The sequence below is a fragment of the Ailuropoda melanoleuca genome, chromosome 2, assembly GCF_002007445.2.
Source record: "Ailuropoda melanoleuca isolate Jingjing chromosome 2, ASM200744v2, whole genome shotgun sequence".
Taxonomy (NCBI): Eukaryota; Metazoa; Chordata; class Mammalia; order Carnivora; family Ursidae; genus Ailuropoda; species Ailuropoda melanoleuca.
This window is the reverse complement of record NC_048219.1, coordinates 189,893,467-189,909,949: the sequence shown is the minus strand read 5'-3', so window position 1 is coordinate 189,909,949 and position 16,483 is coordinate 189,893,467. Positions and strand designations below refer to the sequence as shown.

The 16,483-nt window shown below is 45.8% G+C and overlaps 1 protein-coding gene across 1 annotated transcript in view; it reads left to right on the top strand.

The window, feature by feature from the left end:
- Positions 1–16,483, top strand: part of DNER (delta/notch like EGF repeat containing) — a gene marked incomplete at its 5' end in the record, with an annotated part of 319,258 nt that overhangs the window by 160,571 nt on the left and 142,204 nt on the right.

Genomic DNA, 16,483 nt, shown 5'->3' with positions numbered 1-16,483 from the left:
GTCTGTCAAAAATGGAAGGGGAGAAAACAAGTGCATTTGCTGAAAAAGCCCTTCAGATTTCTGGTTTCAATTATATATTAGTGTGCCACACACGGACGCCCGGTGTCCGTATAACTTCTAAAGTAAGGACAACAAACCTGTGCCGTGCTAGATTTTGCTTTGGTGGGAAGTAGAGATGTTTTGAGAACAGTCACCGTATCTGGCAGCAGACTCAAGAACGATGTCAGACAGAAAAGGTAAGCAGAGGCATTTATTTCCCAGTTATTACATCATCCCCTCCTTAGACTTTGCATTTCTCTAGCACCGATAACAGAGTTACAGGAGCAAGAAAAGGGATGAGAAGGAACAGAGAAGAGGCAGGGTCAAGAAGGCTGACGTTATTTTTGACCTCTGCAGACCAGCGTCATTGATGCTATGGCCGGCCTGAGCCCTGCACCCCTTCCTCTTTATGGCTCAGGTCACACCGGCCTGGGGCAGGGGCAGGGACTGGGTAAGTTCCTCCGCCTTGTTCTCTGCTGAGTGACAGGAGTCAGAAGCAGACCAGTATGGGACGATGGCCACTGAGACCCACTCCTGCATTAGAGGGCTCCATCAAAACAGCTTTTGCGGGTGGACCGTTGGCTCCACCCATCATCCCAGGAGAGGGAGACTCACCCTTTACAAGGGGCCGTGTTCCATCAGGGCACATCGGTCCTCTTGCTACTTGCCTCTATGACCCTTTCCCTGTTCCGCACATTTGTCCACTGGAGTTCATGCAAAGTGAAGTGGGTCCCCTAGGTCCCAAAAGAGTATGGTTTGTTTTAGACCAATTAAAAAAAAAAAGATTTTATTTTTTTGAGAGAGAGAGAAGGAGAGAGAGAGCAGGAACAAAAAAGCAGCACGAACGGGGGGGCGGGAAGGGTAGAGGGGGAAGCAGACTCCCTGCTGAGCAAGGAGCCCAGTGTGGGGCTCGATCCCAGGACCCTGGGATCATGACCTGAGCCAAAGGCAGATGCTTGACCAACTGAGCCACTCAGTTTTAGACCAATTTTAAGGGTGGCACAGGTGAACTTTCTTTGGTGAGGCTTCCGTATGGTAATGTCGGCGCCTTTGGTAATAGTGGTATGAACCTGGTGTGGTGAGGGGAGGTGGGTGACGGATGGGGAGGTGTTGGAAGACGCTTCCAAGTGTTGCTCGTGTCATCTTGGAAAACCCGTGATTTTGATGTGGTAGGTGTACTATTTGTGGTGGCGTAAATATACCATTTTCCTGTGAGATATCCTCTGCAGGGGGCAGAATGCCCTAAGAGAGTCATGCAATAGTAATTTCTGCTAAATCTTTGAAAAGGAACACGAATGTAAACCAAAGCCAAAATGAAATCCCCAGGGCAGGGGATGGTGCCTGGCATGAAGCCAGGAGGCAAAGCCTGGGATTTCTTTCGCAAATCCAAGCCTGCCCTGTGAATCCTGTTTTCTTCCATCTAGGCCAACTTGGACCGTTTTCTCTCCTTCCTGAGGGGAAGCTTCATTTATCAATTTATGGGGGGAAAAAGAAGTAAAGGATATTGAGTGTTCTTCTGTGGCAGTCAAGGCTGAGAAGAGAGTATAGAACCTGGGAGAAGGTGAGGAAGCAGTGCGGGGAGCTCATTTGATTAAGGACGTTCCAGAAGAGAGGAAGTATGCAAGACTGAGGAAAGCCAACTGTCTCAGCAGGAAGAGCATCAGACCTTCCAAGTGTGAAGAAGAGACACAGTGTTCCCAAAATTCATCCTTATTATTCCCAGTGAACAGTTCTGGGGCCTGATTGGCCCTGAGAAAGACAAGAGTGGTGGAAGAGAAATGGCTAAAAGGAGGGAGGGAGGGCTATTCTTAGAATTTGAGACTGACACAGTGATTGTTTCCTTGTGAGCTTTCTCCTACAATGGATGACCCATCTGGGGAGACTTTTTAGCCATAAAGCAGTCACCATGATTTGTTGTTTTTGTTTGTTTTTTTAAGACAGAGAGGGAGAGACTGCACGCATGCGTGGTGCGGAGGGTCGGAGAGAGAGGAAGAGAGGGAATCTTAAGCAGGCTCTCGGCTCAGCATGAAGCCCAACATGGGGCTTGATCTCACAATCCTGAGATCATGACCTGAGCCGCTGCCAAGAGTTGGATGCTCAACTGATTGAGCCACTCAGGCCCCCCCACCATGTTTTCTTAAAACACACATGTCGCTGGCTTACACCCCTCCTCGCTTACACCCCTCCTCCGCATGGGTGTCATCTGCATGGCAACTCTCACTAAAAGGCTCTGCCTGATGGTGCAGAATTAACTCATTGAAAAGGCAGTTGAAGCATTTAGCACCTGGCAGGTAACTTGGCAAACCTTGCCAAAGTGCTTTGTTTTTCGTGCAAAAAGGACTCAAAAGCCTTCCAGAAGAATCCATGCTAATTTTAGCAGGTCATTTCAGAGGACGTACAGCTTCATTATGGGTACCTGCTCTTTTGAAGAGCTCTGAGTGCCCCGCCTCCCCCCTCTGCCCCCGACTTCCATCCCACACCAGGTGTGCAAAGCCTCTGGTGTTGTTGCTTCTCTCAAAGCCCGCATTTGCCTTCAGTGAATTGAAGGAAATTGTGGCCAGTCATCTTACCTGAGCCACTATAATTACCCCAGTGATGCTAAGCAAATGACTAGGCTGGAATTACCATGTCCATTTATAGACCCGCCACATTGTTCTCTTGGAGAGAACCATCTGGAAGCCAGTCTTCCCATTCACAAAAACATGGCAGGCGTTACACTACCTGTGGCAGGAGTAGGAATGGAAAGTTGGCTCATTTCTTTTAAGTCTACGTGATTTCCTGGGGCTTTTTGTGATTTTGTCGTGGCTGTCACAGTGACTTGACAGTAGCTGCTGACCATAAAAGACTGCTGCTATCAGGTTTCCTTCTTTGTACTATTTCCTAAACTTAGAAGTTATATAGTCCAATCTCCCACCCAAGGCAAGAATCCACTTGTAGTACAAAACAAAAAGGACTCCACTTGGTGATTTAATGTGGTTGTTTCTAATCACTTTTATATCTTTTTATTAGATCATCCATCAAGATAAGAGCAATTCTCTGATTCCCATACTTCTCTCATTTGGTAATAGAGCTCTTCCCTGGCAGGTGTCCTTCGGCTAGAGGCTGGTTCACAATTCCAAGCTGATGGGTGCTCTGTAATAAAGCTCTAGCTGGCTGCTCTCAGACAGCACTCCATCCTCAGAAAGTTTTTTTTTTTTTTTTTTGAGGATTTCTTTATTTATTTTAGAGAGAATGAGAGAGAGCACGTAGAAGTGGGGGGGCAGGGTATACGGAGAGAGGGGGAGAAGCAGATTCCCCTCTGAGCACGGAGTCTGATGTGGGGCTCGATCTCACGACCCTGACATCTTGCCCTGAGCTGACATCAAGAGTTGGACGCTAAACCGACTGAGCCATCTAGGCGCCCCTGGGAAAGTCTTTTTATATGTTTACTGTAGCATGGTAAGGAACGCTTGTTTTTGAAAAACTCCTTTTGTGACAAGTGTGGATTCTGATTTTTTCTTCTCCTTACCAAAAAAAAAAAAAAAANAAAAAAAAAAAAAAAAAAAAAAAGACTGTGGTCACTACTTCTCTTTGAACTTTGTCACCAAGTTTGGCTGCCATCTATTTGATACATCCCTATAAGTGTCAGGGCTCTTTGCTGGTGTCAGCCTTAAGATCCACTTAGGTTCCATGGACCCTGTCTTTCAAGGGCAAGAGTTGTGTATTAGGATTCTCCAGAGAAACAGAACCAACACGGTACACACACACACACACACACACACACACACACACACACACGACATGTATATCCTAGCCTATCCTATATATACATATGAATTAAGGAGACTTATTTTAAGGAATTGGCTCATTGTAACTCCACTCACTGTGGAGTCTTGGTGAATCCAAAGTCTGACTGGGAGGCTGGTGAGCCGGAGACTCAGGAAAGAGCCTCAGCTCTCGTGCAAAGGTGTCTGCTGGTGAACCAGGAAGAGCTGATGTTGGGGATGAAGTCTTCAGGCCGTCTGCTGCAGAGTTCTCTCTTGCTCAGGGGAGGTCAGCCCCTCATTCTAGTCAGGCCTTTCACCTGATTGGATAAGGCCCACCCTTTAATGGGGGTAAACTGCTTTCCTCAAAGGCCACCGATTTGAATGCAAATCTCATCCAAAAACACCCTCACAGAAACATCCAGAATATTGTTTGACCAAATGTCTAGGCACCACGGCTCAGCCAAGTTGTCACATTAATCGTCATAAGATTCTCTTTTTTCTCAGATTCACTGTTGCCTCCTTTCTGCCCAATAGTGTTCCTTGCCCACAAAGTTAAAGGAATAGTTTTAAAGTTTTAGTTTGCCTAAGATTGGCTTGAGGCCCTGACAAAAAGGTCACGTTCCAAGACCCTCACTCAGATTATGATGCCTTTTATTGGGCACTCAGGTGATTTGGCAAAAGTAGATTGTGGACTGCCATTCTGGAAGTAGGGTCTCTGGAGCAGAGCTTACCATCTCCCTATTTTTGCTGATTCACTAAAGCAAATATACAACATCTTTTTATTCAAGGATTTCATTGTTCATAATTTTAAGGTCATGTGAAATTAATAAAGAAAAATGCTGATAGGTCGTATAATGATTCGATACTTATCTCAGTGCGTTCCTATGTGTTGGCCCTGGTCTGTATTGATAAGTAAATGGGATCAGGCCTCCATCCTTAGAAGGTTCCTTAGGATTCTCTCTAGCTCTTGTTGGGAATCTCTCATCTTGAGGCTCTTTGAGTTGGATCCTGGAGCTGCCTAGTTAGATTGTTTTGAGAGAGAAGCAAGCTGGCATCCTGTCTGAGAGCCATGCCCAAGCCCTTCTGGGGCCGTGTCTTAATTCTGTCTCCAGATGTGGGCCTGTCCATGAGAAAAGCACGAGCATGTTGGGCTTCTGGAAGTTCCCGACCTTCTGTGACCTCCCTCCTTACTGCTGGAAGCTGAAGGCTCGAGCTCCAGGAAGTCCTGGTCTTTTCACAGCCTAGTTCTCCTGGTTAGGGTTGGTTTATTGGAAATAAGTCACTGACCTTAACTGGTTGCTTTGTCCCCGCCTCGATAACACACTTGTTCTAGAGCCCGTGTGGCCTGGGTAGGAGACACTACCCTTCCGGGAGTTTGTCTGCCTTCTATCCACACCCTCCTCATTTTTTTCCTATTTCCGAGGATGTGCCTCTTTATTAGGGCTCCCAGCAAGTTCCCATTCTTGAAGTGTGCTGATTTCAGATCTCATTCCCAGGGCAAAGCAATGAGCCTGCCCTGAGCTGGGTGCACGGACATCTTTCCCAGCTTGAACTGCGGCTCTCCTCAATGTCCATGCGTCCCCCTGCTTCCTCCCTCTGCTCCTCGTGGTTTCGCTCCTGCTGTTCCCTCCCTCTGGCTGCTTAGCTGCCGCACCACCCTACTCCAGCCCTCTGCCCCCTGCCCTCCCACCTTCCTCACTATATTTCAGGCTCGGCCCTAAACCTTCTTCCTTCTGAGAGACGCCCCACCCGCTGCTGCAAGCTCCCTCCCTCAAGCCTGGTAACATTTTCTAATGAGACACATGACTTCTGAGTTATGCTTATATTTCTTTCTGTGCATTATTCTTTGCGTGCCCTTCACTGCAGCGTTACTACCTGTCCTGTGCCTGGTCTGGCGCTGGCTGCTGGCAAGTGCACATTCGGTCAGCTAAGGCGTGGCCTCTGAGGAGGAGTGGGGAGGTTGTGGGGCCGGGGTGCTGGGTGAGTCGTGGATTAGAGTGCAGGGCCACGTGTGCCACGGGCGGGATCTGCAGGAGCCTTTTGGAGGCCCGGAGAAATACCCGAAATACCGGACTCAGACTTGAGATCACAGGGAGCTTCTCAGTGGAGTCTCAGATCGTAAGTTCCTTAACATCAGAACCTGTTTGGTTCCTTCTGTATCCATTGTAACAACTTAGCAGGGTGTTTTCTGCATGGGAGGTGCTCAAAAGCTGCCTGTGAATGAATAAAATAAATAAAAGAGCAAAAATATGATGGAAAATCAAATCTCTGAGTTTCGAGTTAGATATTATAATTTGAATTATATGTTTGGTGGCGGGAACGTAGGAAGGACATGGTGAATTTGGTTTCATAAACTAACGAGTTGGAAAAGAGTCTCCAACCTAAAGCCGTCTCATGGATGGTGTGACCCAGAATGTCAGAGTAACCCCTCGGGAATCTTTTAAGCAATGTGGCCCATCCTTTTCCTCTCATTTCAAAAAGAAATAGGTCAGAATAATTTGAACCAATGGAATCTTTGATGCCATCCTCCTGTAGGTTGGAAACTGTCAGCGAACTCCGATTCGGGTTAGGAAGTAGCAGCCTGCCAGAGGGCGGGGGCAGATGTCATATCCTTTCCTTCATCGCTTCTCCGAGAGCCAGTTTTTCCACCGTCGTCAGTGTGAGTGCAAAGGCCCTAATGAGGCTTTGCAAAAAGCCTGTGACCTGGTGGGGTTTTGAGAAAGAAATGAGGAGAGGGAGAGGGTAGGCAAGGAAGCACATCAAAGAATCAGAAGGGCGTTTGCTGTATCCTTCTCGGCATCAAAATAGCAGCCCGCAAGCTAGCTGTAGAGCTGCTTTCTTCTAGTTCTGTTCAGTGTGTGGCCGGGTGAGGTCCCCACGGGCTGCCAGCGCCGAGGGGGGGTTTCTCCTGCAAGTAGGGAACGAAACACAGTGGGGGGCGGTCAGAGCGGAGCCCTGGATGGAGTCTCCTTGAGGAAGCAGTGGTTAGTGGCGTAACAGAGAAAAGGGACAACTTTATTCTAAGAAATTGTTCTAAGGAGGGGGGCTTTCTCTTGACTGAATAAATAGTTCTTGACAGTGCTCATTAAACATTTTTTTAAAGATTTTATTTATTTATTCGACAGAGATAGAGACAGCCAGCGAGAGAGGGAACACAAGCAGGGGGAGTAGGAGAGGAAGAAGCAGGCTCATAGCGGAGGAGCCTGATGTGGGGCTTGATCCCAGAATGCCGGGATCACACCCTGAGCCGAAGGCAGATGCTTAACCGCTGTGCCACCCAGGCGCCCCCATTAAACATTTTTGAGCTGGAGAATAGATGCTTTGGACTTAATGCCAAAATGAAGGTTCCTGAGATACGTTTATTTGCTACGAAGGGATGGGTGATCTGTCCTACAGATTTTCCTTGCAGAAACTGCGTTGTGGACCTCTGAGAGAGAAAGTACTTTCATGGATAATAAAAATAGAATAATAATAATTAGAAACATATTAAGCACAGAGATATAAAAGTAAGTGCATCCCAGTTGTCGAGTTTTCAGTGGTCAAGGGTAAGCCTGTCAAGAATTTCATTGACTCGTGTCTGAATTATAATTCTTGGTACTAATGTAATTAAAAAGCCATTACTGGGGCCCCTGGGTGGCTCAGTCAGTTAGGCATCTGACTTCAGCTCAGGTCATGATTTCAGGGTGGTGGGATCCGGTCCCAGGTGGGGCTCCCTGCTCAGCAGGGAGTCTGCTTCTCCCTCTCCCTCTGCTCCTCCCCTTGCTCGTGCTCTCTCTGTCTCTCTCGAATGAATAAAGTTTTTTTAAAAAATAAAAATTAAAAAATCAAAAAGCCATTGCTGCCTTTCATGTCATAAAACAGGATGATCCTATCATTGCCTACACAAAAACAGGACAGTGTCTTTGAGTCTATTTTAAATTATTTAAAGAAATAATTGTAAATTTATGTCCCAAAGGATAGATGTTTCGTCATGCTTCTGTTTGGTGTCATCATTTTCCAGAAGGTTGAAATGTATCTCCTCCTGCTAGCAGACAGTCGTAGGGGCCTTGCTGGCATCCCAAATATATTAAGGTGAGGATTATATCACTGCTGACACTCCCAGGGTCAAAGAATTGGGAGTGGAAGGTGATTTTGTTTTAAGATTTTATTTATTTATTTGAAAGAGAGAGAGAGCATGTGTGCGCACACACACGAGGGGAGGATGCGGGGGAGGGGGAGGGCCAGAGGGAGAAGCAGACTCCCCGCTGAGCAGGCAGCCCGATCTGGGACGACCCCAGGACCCCGGGATTATGACCTGAGCCGGAGGCAGACGCTTAACCAACTGAGCCACCCAGGCGCCCCTGAAAGGTGATTTTTAAAGGACTCTCCACCTATTTTGTTTTAAACACCAGGAAACTGAGGTTTAAGAGAGCTTTAAGCTATTTGTCCAAAGCCCAAGAACTAGTTCATAGTAGAGGCAGGAGAAGAATGGAGGGAGATTTCTGGACGTCTGTTGCAGGGCTCCTCCTGCTGGGCAGCTGCCTCCAGTAGAACGTTCAGCATTACACTGAGCCTTACTGCTCGTGCAGTGTCTTCGTGTAAAGGTTTGCCATTCACTACAAGGAAAGCCAGACATTGCCAGGGTGAAAACTTTTCACATGATTTGCCCTTATGACCTTTCAGTGCAGCCCTTCTTCAGGCTTAACATTCGCACGAATTCTGTGAGGATCTTGCTAGAATGTGGACTGGGGTCCTGTGGATCTGGGGTGGCCCTGAGATGAGACGTTAGTGACATTATGCCATGCCACGGAGGTCAGACCCCAACGTCAGTGGTCAGTGCACTTGAGTCCTTTCAAAGAGACTTGGAAGATTTAACAACTTCCCTTTGTGGTTTGGGGCATGCATTGGACGGGGGACTAAGCTCTCTGGGGCTTTCTTCTTCTAGAGCAAACTTTGAGAAAATCGCAGTAGACGTGAACCCAGGAAAGCAAGGAAAGAGAAAATCCCTATAGGTGTGGCCTGCGACCCTTTACATGTAGCCCGGGCACTGGTCTTTGTTTTAGATGACTCCCCCCCGCCACTTTTATTGAGATACACTTGACATGTAACATTGCATCAGTTTTAGGAGCACAATGTAATGATTTGATACAGGTGTATATTGTGAAATGATCACCCTAGTAAGTTTAGTTACCATCCATCACCTCAGTTATGACTTTTTTTGCTCACGATGGGAACTTTTAAGATTACTTTCTTATCGTCTTTTGCATATACGATGCTGTATAACTATAGTCATCGTGCTGTAATTAGATCCCTAGGAATTATACACTTCTGACTGTACGATAAATAAGTTCCAGGGACAGGTGTTTTTTTCAGCCCCTGAGTTTTGCTCTCCATTGGTTTCAACTCTTTGTCTTTACCAAGAGGAGAGATACTAATTTCATAACTGTATCAGAGACAGATAACTAGCATTCTTAGATTTTTAGTTGATCATTTGTAGAACATAAAAAGAAGGATCTGGCTAGATTTTTATGCCCACGAGAAGAAAATCCTCACTCTGGAACTCAGTGGGCATGCTTTCCTCTCCCTGAAACACTCATCCTCGTGTCCTACTCTACAGCCCATAAGTCAGCGAGCTGACGTGAGCCTCCAGCAATGAGGCTGCTAACGGGCTGTGTCGCGGGGGCATCCTGCCAGGAGGCACATTGTCACTCCTCTTTAGGGATCTGAAATCCATTAGGGGGGCTTACTCACAACAAAAGGCATTTCTTCCACTCATCGTTGGATATTCACTTATTTTTTCACATTTTTGGTTCCTTCATCCATCACAAGCCCCTCAGGTGCAGAGCTTCACTCTAACAAAATAAGGATGAAGGGCAGGGCCAGGGTCCCCGCTTTCCTGGTGTCGAAAGTCAGAAAGCTAGCATTGGAAATCACTGAACGTGAGCTTTGCCTGATGCCCAGATCTTCCCGGAAACCCCAACCACCTCAATGTCCTCAGCCTCTAAGTAAGTATCCAGCCAGTGCCCATCTGAGGTGGGTCCCTACTTCTTCCAGCTTTTGAGGGGCTGGGGGAACCCCTTTGATCATTTCCTCCCCATGGTTTTCTGTTCCGGGCAGCTGCTCCAAAGACAGCGGTCGTATAAATGGACTCATCTTCTGCCCCAAAGTCTGAGGAAACTATAGCTTTAGTTTGGTGATGAAATTAGCCCTGTTCCTTCTGTGACATCCTCTTAGGTCTTAAGAATCAGTTCTGGGTCTGCAGCTGGGTCTGCAGCTGGGTCTGCAGCTGGGTCGGCAGCTGGGCCTGCAGCTGGGTCTGCAGCTGGGTCTGCAGCTGGGCCTGCAGCTGGGTCTGCAGCTGGGTCTGCAGCTGGGCCTGCAGCTGGGTCTGCAGCTGGGCCTGCAGCTGGGCCTGCAGCTGGGTCTGCAGCTGGGTCTGCAGCTGGGCCTGCAGCTGGGTCTGCAGCTTGTCCTCCTGAGTTGTGGAGTATTAGGTGGATTCAGATGGAAGTCCTGTGTTAGCGAATCGGACACGACAACTTCCTCAAACTGAAGGGACATGCCTGTGGGCCCTGGGCGTGTGACTAATGTCGTCATGGCAGGCAGAGTTGGGGGGGTCTTCATGGCACTAGTGGCGATCTCCTGGTCCTTCTGTCCAAAAATAGCTCCCTGCTGGCCTTCCTGGTGCTTTTTCCTCAGAGCTTGGCCCCATTTTCTGCCTGCTGAGTTACAGTCTCGCTGGAGGATTTGTTCCCTGGATGGGGTGTTTGTGGTTTTATTTACAACACACAGTGTGGCTTCACCTCGACCAATGGTTTTTGACTTTTTGGTCTCAGGGCTCGAAAAGGACCCCAAAGAACTTTGGTTTACTGGGTTCTATCTATTGATACTTATCACATTAAATGAAAACTGAGGAATTTAAAAATATTATTTCATTTAATTAGTAAACCCATCATTCATGGTAACAAATTAACACTTTTTAAATAAAAAATAACTATTTTTCTTTTTAAAAAGATTTTATTAATTTGTGAGTGAAAGAGAGGGAGCGAGAGAACACATAAACAAGGGGAGGGGGCAGAAGGAGAAGCAGACTCCCTGCTGAGCAGGGATTCCCCACTCGGGGCTTGATCCCAGGACCCCAGGATCATGACATGAGCTGAAAGCAAACACTTAGCTGACTGAGCCACCCAGGCGCCCCAAAAAGTAACTACATTTTTCAAAGCAGAAGGAATTTAGGGGGAAGAGAAGCACTGTTTTCGTTTTAACTAATCTCTTTACTATCTGGCTTAAAGGAAGATGGCTGGATTTTTACATTTGCTTTTATGTGCAGTCTGTTGCAATGTGTTGTTTTGGTTGAAGTGTATGAAGAAAATTTAGCCTTAACAGATACTTAGTTGGAAAGGGAGGAGTGTTTTAATAGCCGTTTCAGATAATTTGGGATATTTTTCTTGTAAATACTTTAAAATTTGACAAGTGGCAAATTATTTTTTTTATTTTTTTAATTATAATAATTTTTTATTATATTATGTTAGTCACCATACAGTACATCCCTGATTTTTTATGTAAAGTTCGATGATTCATTAGTTGTGTATAACACCCAGTGCACCATCCAATATGTGCCCTCCTTATTACCCATCACCAGCCTATCCCATTCCCCCACCCCCCACCCCTCTGAAGCCCTCAGTTTGTTTCTCAGAGTCCATAAGTCTCTCATGTTTCATTCCATTTTCTGATCACCCCNCCCTTTTCTTTATCCCTTTCTTCCCCTACCGATCATCCTAGTTCTTATGTTCCATAGATGAGAGAAACCATATGATAATTGTCTTTCTCTGCTTGACTTATTTCACTTAGCATTATCTCCTCCAGTGCCGTCCATGTTGCAGCAAATGTTGAGAAATCATTCTTTTTGATAGCTGAGTAATATTCCATTGTATATATGGACCACATCTTCTTAATCTAGTCGTCTGTTGAAGGGCATCTCGGCTCCTTCCATGATTTAGCTATTGTGGACAATGCTGCTATGAACATTGGGGTGCATATGGCCCTTCTCTTCACTACGTCTGTATCTTTGGGGTAAATACCCAGTAGTGCAATTGCTGGATCATAGGGTAGCTCAAATTTTAACTTTTTAAGGGACCTCCGCACTGTTTTCCAGAGTGGCTGTACCAACTTGCATTCTCACCAGCAATGTAGGAGGGATCCCCTTTCTCCACATTCTCTCCAACAATTGTTGTTTCTTGCCGACAAGTGGCAAGTTCTTAAAGGTTAATTGAATGAGGGAATCTGAAACCGTATCAGTGAACCCTGGTACTATTAGACATTCATTGATATGTCTTACATTTTGGATCTTCTACCCGTAAATGGTTTTTTATAACTTCACATATTGGTCATTTGGAATATACTGGAGTTATACAGAGCTCCCCAAAGTTGACACATTTCATTATACATTAACAAAAAAAAAATCACATTGGTGGTTAATTTCACCACCAGCCTCACCAGGAATGTCTTGACGTATTGGGAATTGGTCAAGTTCATAATGGAAGATACAAGTTTTCCATAATTCTAATTTTTCCTGAAAAGTTCAAATTTTATCCCTGATAACAAAAACTATTGGCTGTTTTACTTGACATGACAGGGTCACTTTATTGATTTGAGAGAAAATATCTGCTGAATAGCCAAGTCCGAATAACTCTAGTTTGTCAGTCATTGTTTTGAGGAAAAAAGGTGTTCCTTATAAAGTGACCTAGTGCAGGGCTCAAACAACTGTGCTGTGTGTTTCTTTGAGGTCAGCCCCTGACCTTGGGGGTGCAGCAGGAGTGCTTTATGCATACCTCCCGTTTTGTTACAGAGAACGTCAGAAAGATATGCATTCAAGGATTGAGATTTCATAAAATTTTAATTTTTTATGTCTTCATCAAGGACATTCTAAGTGAAACTGCCATTTTTTCCCCCTGCAAATGCTTGATGACAGTGAAGAGGCATTGATTGCTGCCCCAAAGTCTCTGCTTTGATTTGTGTGAAGGCAGGAGCAGTTTTTCTCACCTTTGTCTTGCACCTTTAGTACCAATGTCAACAGAATGGAAAAGACACATCACATTTTAATATTATTATAAGATAGTTTTGACCTCATGGACCCCCTGAAAGGGTCTCAGGCCCCTTCCCCCCAGAGGTCCAGGAAGCCCTGCCCTGGTCCAGGCTTGGCCTTGAACCTTTCTCTAGTGACTCTCTTTACTTTCTGCACCTTTAACCTATTTTTCTGACCACCTCCAGGTTAGTTTTGAAAGGTCATTTTTTCTGTCGGTGACCTTGAAAACCAGTTTGCAATTTTATCTCTCCTCTGGGGTGATTCTGTGAATGGCTTCTTTGGAATAGCTCTGGGTCACTTTGCTGAAGGCCAGTTTGGCAAGTCCCCGTTTTTGTCTGCCTCTTGACCCTCACCCCCAGGGTCTCAGACCGTTTCCACCCATACTCATGCCCACCTTGAGATCAGCAGCACACTGCCCGCTGGGGTCTCCAAGGCAGAGTCCCTTCCCTTGCCTCTTTGTGCGTTCTCCCTTCCCTGCCAGGCTCTGCAAAGAGCCAAATCAAAACCAAATGGAGGATTTCCTAAAATCCTGTTAAAAAGACAGAATGAAAGCAGACCAATGACAATCACAGAAATCCAAACTGGTTAAAACCAACCTTTCTGTGAAATGCTGTTGCAAGCTCTTTAGGTAGTAATCAATAACAAGAAAATGGAATAGATTACTTTTCAGAAAATCAGCCTGCGTTCCTGGGGGAAGAGGCAAGACTTCACTCCAGGATCTTGCTGGTAGGGAGGACAGGGCTGGTGTGGGGAGGCAGCAAGACAGAGCTTGGGTAAGCAGTATGCCTTGCCTTTTTGGTAAACTTGGCACCGAAGGGAGGGAGAGTGTGGCACGTTGCTCCAGATGGGGAACCGAATCAAAGGAAAGCATTTTTGCTTCTAGAGCTAAGATGCATCGCACTGACGCATTGACGTCGGCCAGAGCTAGGAAGTTGGCGGATGAGGCAGGATGGTAGGTGGGGCATGATTAATGGATGAAGACCCTGGAGGGGCTGGAATCGGGAGAGATACAAGAGGGGGAAGCTTCCTTCTCCGAAGCAAGTGATGTCAGGCACAGGGGGTGATAGAATTTTTAAAACAAATTTTATTTTATTGAGATGAAATTCCTAAGATACAGAATTAACCATTGTAAGGTGAACAGTTCGGGGGCATTTAGTCCACTTCCAGTGATGTGTAATTAGCACCTGTGAAAGGTGGAATGAAATGGTCACATATGTCCAGGGTTTTAAAATGGAGCCAGGAGGCCATTAAGGAGGTGGGCCTTGTGCATGTCCTCACCGTCCTCACTGGTGGAAGCAGGAGCTTTTGAACTGGGCCAAACTGCAAATATTCCAGGGACTCAGCCTGCACATCTGCACCCTGCTACTGTAAGAGATTTTGCTTAGCGATAGCCTTAGAGACCACTTATACTCCGTTTAGATGAGTTTTCTGCCAACATCAATCAAAACTCCCTGTAAACAACATATACAGGCATTTCCTGTTGTCTTTTAAAACCCTTGACTTTTGTTCCCTGGTGGGGGGTGGGGCTGCACAATTTGGATTGCTACCAGAAATCTGTACTCCCCAAATTGTAATTCTGAGACCCCGAATAAATGCTTTGGTTTTATTTTAGCTCTGCTTTTCTCGGTTGATAGATCTTTATCTAGTTTCAGGGCATTTTGTCACCCCAGGAAATGTGTCCCCGTGCAGCAGTCACTGCCCACTCCTGCCCCCAGCCCTTGGGGACAACTGGTCTGCATTCTATCTCTAGGGATTTGCCTCTACTCCTTCTTCTTTTTTTAACCTATTCTTGATATTTCATATAAACGTAATCATATATAGTCTGTGACCTTTGAGGACGGGCTTCTTTTGCTCAGCATAATGTCTTCCAGTTCATCTGTGTCGTTCCCCATGTCCGTACTTCCTTCCTTTCATGGTTGAATAATATTCCATTGTATGGCCGTGCCACAATTTGTTTACCTGTTTACTGTTGATGGACATTCGGTTTGTTTTCAGTTTTTGGCCATTGTGATAGTGCAGCTAAGAACACATGTGCATGAATATTTGAGTCTCTGTTTTCAGTTCTTTTCAGTGTCTATCTGAGTCTCTGGGTCATATGGGAATTCTGTTCAGGGCAGAATCAGGTCTGGGTTACCTGCTCAATCCCGGGGTATCCTTTGCCAGCCTGGTTTATTCCAGGGAGTGTAAGGTAAAGAGGTTTAGAAGAGATGGTCCTCTGATACTGCCTTGACTGGCAATTGACCAGGAAGCTACCACCTCCATGACAAAGGGACAGGACAGGAATCACCCCAACACCTGTCGGACTGTCATGAGCCATCATGTGGGTTTCTTCTTGCAGACTGCCTTTTCCTTGTCCTCTAAGAATAACCCCAAGAATAACCCCAAACCTGCATGTCTGTTACTCACCAGCAACAGTGAACTCATTCTGTACTCAACTTCCTTTCCCGCAATGGGCATTGGAGGCCAAGATCAGCATTGAATTGAGCCACCAACATTAGTCTTTCCCACGTTCACACTGGAGAAGAATTTCTAGCTTAATAATTCTGAAGTTAAACCGGACATTTCCAAGTCAATAAGGGGCAGAGGAGCTGGCTTCAGAAGGGAAGGAGAAAACTCTCCCTGGAACCCAGCAAGTGCTTAGTAATGGATATACATACGGAGGGACATTATCACAGGCCCCCAGGGGCCATCGCCATGAAGGCAAGGACCCTCCTCTATACGACTGTACTTGGTTTCCACACGATTCTGGGCAGAAAATTCAAGCCGAGTCTTAACGTTAGACAGAGGTGACTCTGTGATATATTCAGGGAGATCTCATTTAGGGCTTAAGTGTGGAGGGAAGGGAGCAGAGGATGCTGGTGTGACAGGCTTCCGGGAATGCACAGAGGCCCTGGCAAATGTAGAATGTTACAGTTTTCCAGAGTATAAAGGTCATTAATTATGTAGGACACCAGAACCGTCATTTATGCATCTTTTTTTTGCGGTCATAACATTTTGGCAGGAAACAGTGGGAAGATGAAGCACGTGAACACAAGAAATGCTGGTAGCAGCTTACAGAGTACCGTTCATACGTTCCATAAATAATGACTCATGTGTGTTTAGCTCTGTATCTATAGAAAAACTTAAAAATTTTGCTTTTTCTCTCTTCATTGTGGTTCAATAACTGCTTTCTTTCCTAACATCACTAGAATGATTTTGTTTTTTCTTTTTTCTTTTTTTTTTTCATTTCTTTACATGCTTTCGTCATCACATTTTACCTATGTTCTTTTTCTTTGTCATTATCTGGTCTTGGTTTAATGTGGTATATATTGAAGAGCTGTGAGCAAAGTACCACAGGTAATCACCTTCAAATGGTGTCAGTGACAGAGAGTCAAATAAAGTCATTGAAATCAAGCAACACAAGGGACATTAAAGTTCAGTAGAAACTGAAATATGGGAAGAACGAGTTACGTGTCATGAAAACACCCTGTTGAAGTGATGAGTCAGCTACCTGCTGAGGAAGTCTGTAGGCGTCTGGAATGGAAAAAGAGCCTTCAGCAAGATGAGTGGCAAAGGTCGTAGTTGGCTTGAACTTGGATTAGGTTGAGGGAGAGTCTGCCCCACCGGCCAAGGTCACAGACTGTGGGAACTCTAT